Raw genomic sequence first — 11025 nt, forward strand, 5'->3', positions numbered from 1 at the left:
ATGTCCAGTTCCCTCTTTATATTTATCAAGATAAGTGTGGCACAATACACTTGAAAAGCAAACCAGAATTACACAGTAGTTAGCAGTCGTCCTATGCAAGTCTATTGTTAACTACCCAGAAAGATTCTGGGATCTTCTAGATCGTTAGCATGGCCGATCTGTAAGTGTGTGGACCAGTTACGGACTCCAGGACCACTTATTTAGAGACCTGTACATTAATGTTGCAATTCTTAAATTCAGGGTTTCCTAGTTTATTGGGTGTATTCTGAATCTATATAAAAAGTAAGTCACTTGCTTTATAATAAAATTATCCTTTTATTTAAGTTAGTATGTTTTAGACACACAGTACAAATTGCTTTTGAAATAGAGCTTAGGAAATACCCAGATCTCATTGTTTAAGATGTTTCTCTTGAAAACCTCTCCCCCTTCTGTCTAAACAGAAGACACTGTGGTTGCTTCAGCATTGTATATAATAAACAGAAAATACTTTTTTCCTAGTGATAGCAAAAACGGATCTAGCTATATTTTTCTGTTCTAATAGATTTTGCTCTACAGAAGAAAAAGTGACTGTTAAGAAAGATATGTGTATAAAGAACCAAACATGTATGAAGAAAGGTTAGCAAAAAATCAAAATATTAACAGTGGTTATCACTGAAGAGTATAATTATGTGTGACTCATTTGTTTTTCATATCTTCCTCCTGGATTTTGATCCTCTCGTTAATGAGCCCATTCCATAGTATGAACATTTATTTGAAAGTGAGAAAGGGAAATCACAAATGTGTAAACAGAAATCCAAAGTGACACCGTCTTCCTTTACGTAACTGAGACTATTTATAAACCCTGAGTGCAGTCTTTTCCCCTTACTAGCTGAGGTGTGCATTCAGCAGCGGAGGGCAAGAGGACTGACAGTAATCCAGGCTAAGAGGAGGGAGATTTTACGGGCTCCTGGGAGCGTGTCAGCATCTTCTTGGGCACATGTCTGGTCTCTGCGAGGTCACGTCTGTCATTGTATGAGTCTCACATCTTACTCTGTTGAATAGGCTCCTTTCCAACAACATTGTGATTCAAGGTGTTCCCCAGCTCTGGTACTTTGTCAAGGAAGGGCACTGAAATAACAGGATATTTTTATTCAGGTGACAGCATGGTGACAAGGGAACGGCCCACGAATTTGCTGCTTAAAATGGTGATACTGGCATTACACATAATTCCGAGTTCAGAAGACGTGTTTCTGCCCTCCTTAGTGGTTGCTGTGTAGTGCCCAAGAAAATACGGCCAAAGTTGAGACACTGAGTAGATAAGAGAGAGATTAATGAAGAAGTTGACCTTTCCTCGTCACCTTTTTTTGCCAAAGGAAAAGTGTTCTCACAGTTGAGCGACTAAATAGAAAGAGCCTCGTTCCGGAAACATAGAGGTCCCTCATAACACACGAAATATTTCTGACTCTCTTTTCTGAGCCAGGCCATGGCAGGGAGAGTAAACAGGAGCTGGTAGTTTGGACGAGGCTCTGCCTCCAGGAGCATGTCCTCCCCCTACTGCAGTCACGATTTGCAGAAGATACCATATAGTCCAAGATGTCCAAACACTTCCCTGGCCATGCTTCAGGCCAGGATGACTGTCCTCCCACCAGGGGACAGATCCCTGCGGAGGCCCAGCCGCTCACCTGACACCCCCTATTATTACTGCTACCTGATCCCTCAGTGTTCCTCTCTCCACCTCACAAGATTGCCCAACATCATTTGTTACCTGCGTCATCTTTGAACATTCTCATGTCCTTTAGCGCACAGCTGTGTCTTTGGAATCTACCTCTTTACCTGTATCACCCTCTCGGCCCTTGCCCCTGGCTTGGGCACAGGGTGCAGATTCTGACTCATTCCTTGTCTACCGTATCTTGCCACAGATGATCAGCCCTGCTCCTGGAGAACATTATGGCCAGTCTTAGAAAAGAGATTGGAGACAAATTCATTAAGGACTTCCTACCATTTATTAAAAGTTGATCAACGGTGAAGGTAAACAGTTTGATGTGTACCTTGATGCAAAAGAACACTTCCAAAATGTTAGTTAAAATAAAATTTTGGTAAATTTACTCTCACATATTAATACTTCTCATTTGATAAAGTCTCTACTCAGAAATTTAGGGAAATTTAAAAAGAAGGTCCTTACTCATAAATACAAAGTGTGGTGCATGTCATAATTGACTAATCCAGGAGCGCCTAGGTGGCTCAGTTAAGCATCTGACCTCGGTTCAGGTCATTATTCCAAGGTCCTGGTACGGGCTCACATCGGGCTCCCTTCTCAGTGGGGAATTAACTACTCTCTCTCCTCCCCTGACTTGTGCTCTCTCTCTCTCTCTCTGAAATTAAAAAAAAAAATCTGAAAAAAAAAAGGTGTCTAATCCATGTTTGTAGAATGGAGGAATGATCAAGTGAATAAAAGAGTGTTAATAGGCAAAAAACAAGAAATATTGTGTTGAATACTATGGCATATAGGCTTTCTCATAAAGGAAATGGTTGTCATTTGGTGAAAACAAAATCAAAATTCAATATTATAAAGTAAGTACAATTTCAGTGTATAACCCTGCGCATGTAAATGTAGGCAAACAAGCGTAAGCGTACCACCCAATGGGTGGAGGCTATTTCAGGTAATTTTTATATTTTTTAATATTTTTCTTATTTTCTATATTTTCCTTAATGGGCACTTATTATTCTTAAAAGGAAATAGTTTATTTTAAAAATTTTATAGACAGCAAGTGCAGGGAGTTTTAAAGATTGACATCACTTTGGACTGGGGTACTTTGGGGAGAGCTCCTTGGGTAAGTAGAGTCCGAGCCTGATGAATGCACCTTAAATTGGAAGAAAGCTGGTAAAGTGTTCAGTAGGTAAGTAACCTGTCAGGAATGAAGAGGAATTAAATGCTATTTAAAGCCCTCTTGTGAAGCAGTTTTTAAATTAAGTTTTGTAAAGACACACACAGTCTCTGGGGCTCTGTGGTGTCTACTCTGCTCTGCTGTTGTAGCTGTAAATAGGCCAACAGTAGGCGAGGGAGGCTGCGTTCCAGTAAGACCTTATTTACAAAAAAAGTTACTTTTAGGTTCCATGATTTCTACTATTCAGTTATACATTGTATGCCCATTTGGGTTGTAGCATAATTTCCCTTTTTACCCCAGTCCTTCAGCAAACAGCTCAACATTTACTACACAACACCTGTGAGGCCAAGCTGGGGCTCTCAATTCCTGGAATTCAGGCATGAGGTGTGGTGACAAGCCTCTGGGGATGGGGGAGGGGCACAGAAGGGAGAGAGCAGTCCTAGGAGGCCAGGTGAGGCAGAGAATTGAGTCAGAGTTGGGAAGCAGGAAATGCAAAATCTCCACAGGATCCTGAGGTGACCCTGTGCACTTAAGGGGAGTTGGGGGACCTGGAGGCACACCCACGTGGCAAATGCTTGGGTTCCACAAGAAAAACAAAAGCTTCCCTCTCAAAGGTTCACGGCACCCCTGCACAAAAATAGAGGAATGCTCTGTGAAAACAGTGCCTGTGCATAGCGCAGATGCCAGTCCTCACCCAACTGCTGGAAACAGCCAGAATCCAACACAACAGCAACCAAGGCATTTCCACTTCCTAAAGTACCTTCTGACCCCCGGCCCCAGGGATCCAGCTAGACCAGCAACCTATGCAGATCTTGTTCTCATTTTTCAGTACTTGAGCTTTCCAAGACATGAGCTCAGGATATACGTGAGGTACCTGCTGTCTTCCTGATTGGTTTGCAGTGTCTGAGGCTTTACACTGTTGTCTTCTTGAGGATGTAAATGGATCATCTCTTTAGGTTTCCCATCTGTATTCTTGCTAATGGGCAGAAGAGGAAAAATAGGAAAATAGCTTAATTATACACATTTCAGTCTTGGAAGAAATTCGTCAGTGGCATTCACTTTGAAATTTAGGGCAGAATTTGCCGAAGTTTCTGAAATCTTTGTGAGATATATAAAAGGAAAACATAACCAAATCCCACCTTTCAAGACTAAGTCAAAACTCGAAGGAGAAAAAGCTATGAAAACCACCCTGTACATTGTGTCAGAAGACTGAATTCTTACAGACAAGTGTCCATGCCTAAAGCAACACTTCCTTCCACAACAGTTCTGACAGGCAAATAACCTTTTACAGCCCGATTGTGACATCAAAGCCTCACAAGGTCAGGGGCCCTGTACAGTGGGTCTGACTCAAAGCTTCCTCTTCTGCTTTAGTGAAGGTAGAAGTTCTGTGTTCTGTCCAATTAACGTCCACAGTTTGGAGAGCAGCAGTCCTTGTCATGAGGCGTAGGAAGACTGACAGTATTTCCAAGGATTTAATCGCTTTGAGATGCCAGTAACGATCACATTTGAAGAACGATAGCTCACATTTTCTTTCTTTCTTTTTTTTTTTTTTAAGATTTTATTTATTTATTTGACAGACCGAAATCACAAACAGGCCGAGAGGCAGGCAGAGGGGCAGGGAGGAAGCAGGCTCCCCGCTGAGCAGAGAGCTGGATGCGGGGCTCCATCCCAGGACCCTGGGATTATGACCTAAACTGAAGGCAGAGGCTTTAACTCACTGAGCCACCCAGGTGCCCCAATAGCTCACATTTTCTGACCTTCATCCTAAGCCAGGCACTGTGTTAAGTGAGCTTGGAACTACTGTCCCTATTTTACAGACAAGGAAAATGAAGTTCAGAGAAGGGAAGTGTCTCCCTGGGGGTTTCATAGCCAGTAGGTGGGAGTGAACACAGCTCTCACTGCTCACTAATCTTGGGATCTCACGTGGTGTGCTGCTCTGCCTCTTCAAGGGCTAAGTAAGCACTTCCCTGGCAGAAATTAAATGAGAAATGATGCAATACTGTTACCTTTAGGTTTGGAGTATGTGTTGGTATTAGGGATTTCAGGGTGGAAGCACAAAGAGTTAAGTCACTTGGCCACTTGCCAGTACTTCATTACTCAGTTACTCTTTACCCTTTCTTAGAAATTACAAGGAGGGCATCCCCTGAGACAAAGAGCAAGAGTGAATCAGGAGCCAAAGTTTTCAGAGGGTGAGGAAGGGCAACTTGAGATCCTTGCGTGAGGAAGAGCAGAGGGTTGGACTGACTGGTATTCGGGGAGATGCTTCCAAGGAACAATGGCTAAGTGGTTATCTGAGGAATGGTTCTAAGTGGTTTTTAGTGATGAGTGGGACATAGATGTGGGATGGCTAGCCACCTGACTGATGGGAGTTAATGGGAACATGGAGTAATGCATGGATGCTTTATAGTGAGTGGTCTTAATAGTTTTGTACTCCAAGCCTCAGACTAATGAAGACTTTAATGACTTACCTGAGTATATACAAGAAGGCTCGTTTGTATAGGAATAGGAATAGATCAGAGGCAGAAACAAGAGGCAAGGATAAATGGGCTGTGAATGGAGGAGTCTAACATTTTTCCCGAGTGACCAATGCATGACTTCTGCTAATTAATTTTTGTCACAAATTATTGTATAAATATACAGTGAAATATACGATAAGCAGATGACACATTTTTTGCTAGTGAAAGGCCAGTAACGTTAAATTACAGAACTTGCTAGTCTGTGTGAATGGACAGGAACATTTTCACCAAACCTTACTAGGGACAGAGTCCTTTACAGAAATACTGTAATTTTCTTGTAAGCTAGTAACAAACTAGCATAAAAAGGGAGAGATTTCCTACTGTTTTCTAGAAGGATACTGGCCTAATGTACCAGAGTAGCTTAAAAAAATCCAGTACAATTGATAGGGGGACAATATTGAAAGAAAAAAGGAAATATTCCCCCTTTGTACTATATGCAACTCTGGGTGATACAGAATGAGATTCAGAAGTCTTGACAGCTGAAATTGTTACCAGGAAGCCGAATGGGCTCAGGATTCTGAGTTCCATCATGAAGACCAAAGCCCTAACCCTGAGCAACTTCCTGCTGGTATGATTTTAATCAAGTCACCGAAATTCTCTGCCCCTCAGAGTCTTCTCTGCTTTGGGATAACGATGTTATTTGTCCTACCAACATCCCAGAGTTGCCATGGAGACCAAAGACAATACATTTTAAAGTATTTTGTAAGCAAATATATTAGCTGTTGTTATTTTTTTTTTTAAGATTTCATTTATTTATTTTTGTAAGGGAGGGGCAGACAGTGAGCAGCAGGGAAGGGCAGAGGGAGAAACAGACACGCCGCACTGACCAGAGATCCTGACGTGGGACTTGATGCCTGAACCCTGGGATCATGACCTAAGCCAAAGGCAGACGCTTAACCGACTGAGTCACCTAGGTGCCCCCACTGTTGCTATTAATCCTGACTACTGTAGAAGTGGAAGTCAGAAATCACTAAATAAAAATGATTTTCAGTCTGATATGATAGTTGGGTGTCTGCTCACAAGAAGCTCATTTTCTGCGGGGGGCACTGTTAAGGACTATAGTAGAGACCAAGGACACAAGAGATTAAAAAAAAAAAGATAATTTAATAGAGTGGGCAGTGCAGTGTGGGGGCAAAGGGAGGAAATGCATGGAGTAATTAGACATCCTGAAACTCGGAAAGCTAAAGATCAAGGAGGCATAGGAAATCATCAGTGATGTGATGTTAGTATAGAACAGGCTTGCTCCCCAAGCTCAGCGTTAGTATATTCAAACAAAGAGCAACCTTAAAACCTAGGGTAAGTATAGGACAATTAGAGATGTATTACCTGGTAAACAGTTGGAGCCGAATTCCGTGATGGAGGAGAGGGCTAGTTACAGCCATCAGGTCCTTCAGTCCCAGATCACAACATCACCGTGGGAAGACGCCACTAATTACAACACCGCTTTCGGCTGGACCCTAACCACCACCTCGGGCCGGTGACTTGTATTTATAGCTGCACTTTTCCCTGCTAACACCACTTCTGGCCACTTCACTCCTCACTTGCTGGTTATACAAGGCATACAAAAAGTAATTTAAAAAAATAAGCAGTTTGAAGATTTATAAGAAATTAAAATTAGACAAAAATAGAAAGGATATATTATATATACACCCATAGACATGACCTCACTTTAAAACCCTCCCCAGTGGGACCCACCTAATCGTATTAAATTTGGCGTCTGCCCCACACCCACGTTCCCGAGCTCCCTTACTCTGCTGTTTTTTCCTAGTCTTTCCTGTATTATAATTAATTAATTACGTGTCTCATTTGTGGTCTCTCTCCCGTCACTGGAATGAGAACTCCCTAAAGGAGTCCATCTTCACTAATGGATACTCACACCAGCCTCAGAGCTGTCCCTGGGACAGAGCAGTTGCTCAAGTATTTACAGAATGAAATGAGTGTGTTAAACATCCCCTCAGAGGGCTACCACAAAATGAAACTGGGCAGTTTCTGAGCTGTCTCCTGTCAGAGGCAGAGTTGTGTCTGCACCCCCCCCTCCCGCCGGGCCTGGTTTGATCCTGCAGCTCCCACAGAACAGGCTGTTCCTTCTACACTGTTCTGTCAGTCTTGGGGTACTGACGTAAACTGCTCTGCTGGCAGGGCAAGAGCCAAGGTCCCCTCCACTTCTATTCTGTGCCTCATATGACTTCGCTCTGATTTCTGTGAGAGCGCTTTCCTGCCCTTCCTGTGAGGAAAGCTTGAGATCCAGATAAGAAGCCACAGCTCAGCTCCATAGTCTGTCAGCTTCACCATACATGGACATAGAACAATGATTAATCACCCAATTGCTTCCAAGAGAAGGACCTTGGAGATTCTGATTATTTAAACTCAGCACTTCCTCCTGTTAGTTATATATAATTTCTAACATGAAAACAAAACATTTTCTTATAGTAATCCACTCATTATCCCAAGAAGTGAAACACGGGCCCAAAAAATAAAGGCTTAGAGAAGTTTTGAAATGTTTCTGGATCACATATATGATAGGTTCGATAGTGGGTTACTTTGCTGGTTGGGGGGTTTGCTCCCTGAGCTTTCGGGTTAGGGAAGACCATAATCTTCTTCCCTGCCCCATCCCTGGTTGCTGCTGCTCACAGAAGGCTCGTGTGAGGCCATCACACATCACACTCGGAAAGAACATGGCAACGACAGGAGGCAGATTTTAAGACATGGAGCGTATGAAGAAATGGCGTGTGATCTAAGGGTGTTTTGATGAGACAGGATAATCATTTCTAAAGAAATGATTTTTATGAAATGGATATTAAATCTTTTTTATGCCTGTAGATATTAATATGAGGAAATAATCTTAAGTTACATGAGGGAAACAATAGCTAGATTCGGGAATTCGATCCGTCAGTTGATGAACTAGGAACAGGCCCTAGGAAAGCGGAATGGAGTCGTTGGGAGAAGGGAGGAGGGGCGAGACTGTCGTAAATGTCTCTAAGAGAAAGAGAATCGTTTGCCCTGGCTGGTTTTACCTGGACAGTGGTCTGGAAATAGAAAATTAGGAGCCCCCACTACTTTAATTCAGCCTTAATTTTTTAAAAAGGCTAATTTTTTAAAAAAGTGACTCACAATCGATAGCACTAAAAAAACGTTAAGGGGAAAAGCTTATTGGCACAAAGACTTGCTTATTTAAAGTATCAGGGCTACTTTCACTTTTTTTTTTTTTTCATAATTAAGAAGAGCGATGTGTGTTTATCTGTCAAACCACAACATACAGAGAATGTTACTTAGGAAGGCTACAGATTGAACTTAAATGTAAATCTCTACTAATTATTTTATCATGAAATGGACTTCCTGACTAGATTGTAGGACCCTCGGCTGTGATATTCTGCTTTTAAAACATGTACCCTGGGGAGCCTGGGTGGCTCAGTGGGTTAAGCCTCTGCCTTCGGCTCAGGTCATGATCTCAGGGTCCTGGGATCGAGCCCCACATCGGGCTCTCTGCTCAGAGGGGATCCTGCTTCCCCTCCTCTCTCTGCCTGCCTCTGCCTACTTGTGATCTCTGTCTGTGTCAAATAAATAAATAAAATCTTAAAAAAAAAATGTACCCTGGCATCCTGTGTGAAGTAGCTACTTTAGTTTCTGTCAGGCTTGTTTTTGGGGACTGTGTGTGTGTTTAGAATGTTTACTGAAGCAAATTGCTTGAAGGTACGAGCTATGTCTCATGGGTATAGAATTTGCTTATCACCGTTAAACATTGATCTTACTGACTTTGACCTCACAGATGTTGTTCTAAATACATCAGCGAATAAAAAAGCTGAATGCCTTCTCTTCCTGGTCACAAATGTTTATTTAGATCTAATCCTTGGAAGGTTTTAGCAAGTTTCAAAATTAGGTGGGTTTATAAAATATTTACTTTTTAATGCCCTGTAAAAAGCCTCAGTTCTCAGTGGGTTAAGCCTCTGCCTTCAGTTCATGTCATGATCCCAGGGACCTGGGATTGAGCCCCACATCAGGCTCTCTGCTCAGCAGGGAGCCTGCTTCCTCCTCTCTCTGCCTTCCTCTCTGCCTACTTATGATCTTTCTCTCTGTCAAATTAAAAAAAAAAAAAAATCTTTCAAAAAAAAAAAAAAGCCTCAGTTTTTGACACTGGCATCCTGTGCTGTGTGAGCCTGCAGGACACACTGTGTAACTTCTCATGCCTGGATGAGGTCTGTGGTATAGAGCTCAGAGCCGGGAATGTTTCAGTAAGACTGGGATACCAGGTGTCTCATCAACATTTTTGGAAAAGTTCCTCCTGCCTAATTTCCCTTTTGGTAAAACTTTAATCCTCCATAAAATCCTAGACTTTTTTTTTTAGGTGTTCTTAATATCATATATATTTAAGAACTTTTAGGTGTTCTTAATATCATACATATTTCTTTTAGTGTCCATAACGTACATCAAGGGCCTTCTTTATAATTATGAATTATTACATCTGGTTATGTAGTAGTGGTTTTTGGTTTTGGGGTTTTTGTTTTTTTTTTTTTGAGGTTTACTTTCACTTCTCTTTGGCTTTCAAGGGGAGGCAGGTACAGTCATAGACATTTTCTAGGACAATATGGCTACACTTACCCTTTTTTGTGCTTTACAGTTATCCAACAAGAGCCAGTAACATACGAAAGAAAGAAGATCACGCCAAAGAAAAAACCTAGGCAGTAAAACAGTGTCATTGAATGCACAGAAAATGTAACCCATACGTTTTAAACTCTAAACATCTAGTCCCACTCGAGGTTGCCAGTGAGTTCTTTAAATGAAAGTATAAATTCTACTTTTTTTTTTTTTAAGATTTTATTTATTTATTTGACAGATCACAAGAAGGCAGAGAGAGAGGGGGAAGCAGATAAATTCTACTTTCAAGAAACACCTCACACAGGCTTACCTTTAGGGAGTTTCTCTCTGCTCCTGGTTTAATCTAGCACATTAGTCTTACTACCGCAGGGTGGCTGATAAAGGGGGAGCAGAGCAACCTGTAACCTTTAGTCCACAGCAGCCCTTCAACAGCTAGGTGACAACAGCCCTGGAGCTCCTGCCCCCACGCTCAAGGGCCCTGTGCTCCCGCCCTGTATAAGGCCCAGGGACGAGCTGTCCTCTGCCACAAGAGTCTGCCACCAAATCACTCCTCTTAAATGCGCTTGGGAAGTTGATCTTTGTGGCTTCCAGGTTGTGGGAGCGGGCGTGATACCATTGTTGGGTCCCCCCAAAATTGGGTACCCCAATAATGGGTCCAGATTAAAGGAGCGAGACTGATGCAAAGCGAAGGTCAAGCAAAGCTTTATTTCATGCCAAGCATCAAGAATCATACCGACCGTCAAACAGACAGGTCCGGGATGCCCCTCCAGAGAGGACGACCCCTCCCTGCTTTCCAGACTAACTTTTATGGAGCAAAGGCCATGTGGTTGGGCCTGGTCACACAGAGGTGGCCAATGAGATTGTAACACACACGCAGGAAACGCCACAGTGATGCTAGGCAACCAAATGAGTTACAATTTACCCTAGTAGACATTTGATCCAGCCTATCACACCTTGGTTAGGATTGGTGCCAAAAGGCTCCCAAAGGGCGGGGCCCATACTCCTTGGTAGCTGGGAGACAGTGTGCGCCCCCACTGATTGAATACCTCCAC

General features: G+C 42.5%; 1 long non-coding RNA gene across 2 annotated transcripts; it reads right to left on the bottom strand.

The window, feature by feature from the left end:
* Nucleotides 1–295: 295 nt before the first annotated feature.
* Nucleotides 296–10018, bottom strand: LOC116879729. Of its 2 annotated transcripts, none has more exons than XR_004385096.1 (3): nucleotides 9977–10018; nucleotides 3739–3840; nucleotides 296–1107 (listed from the first exon to the last, which is right to left on the bottom strand). It is a non-coding gene; the product is annotated as an uncharacterized LOC116879729 (long non-coding RNA). The 2 variants fall into 2 exon arrangements; XR_004385097.1 differs by lacking the exon at nucleotides 9977–10018 and adding an exon at nucleotides 6707–6741.
* Between the last annotated feature and the right edge of the window lie 1007 nt (nucleotides 10019–11025).

This window comes from Lontra canadensis, unplaced genomic scaffold (genome assembly GCF_010015895.1).
Source record: "Lontra canadensis isolate GAN:19392208 unplaced genomic scaffold, GSC_riverotter_1.0 scaffold63, whole genome shotgun sequence".
Lineage (NCBI taxonomy): Eukaryota > Metazoa > Chordata > Mammalia > Carnivora > Mustelidae > Lontra > Lontra canadensis.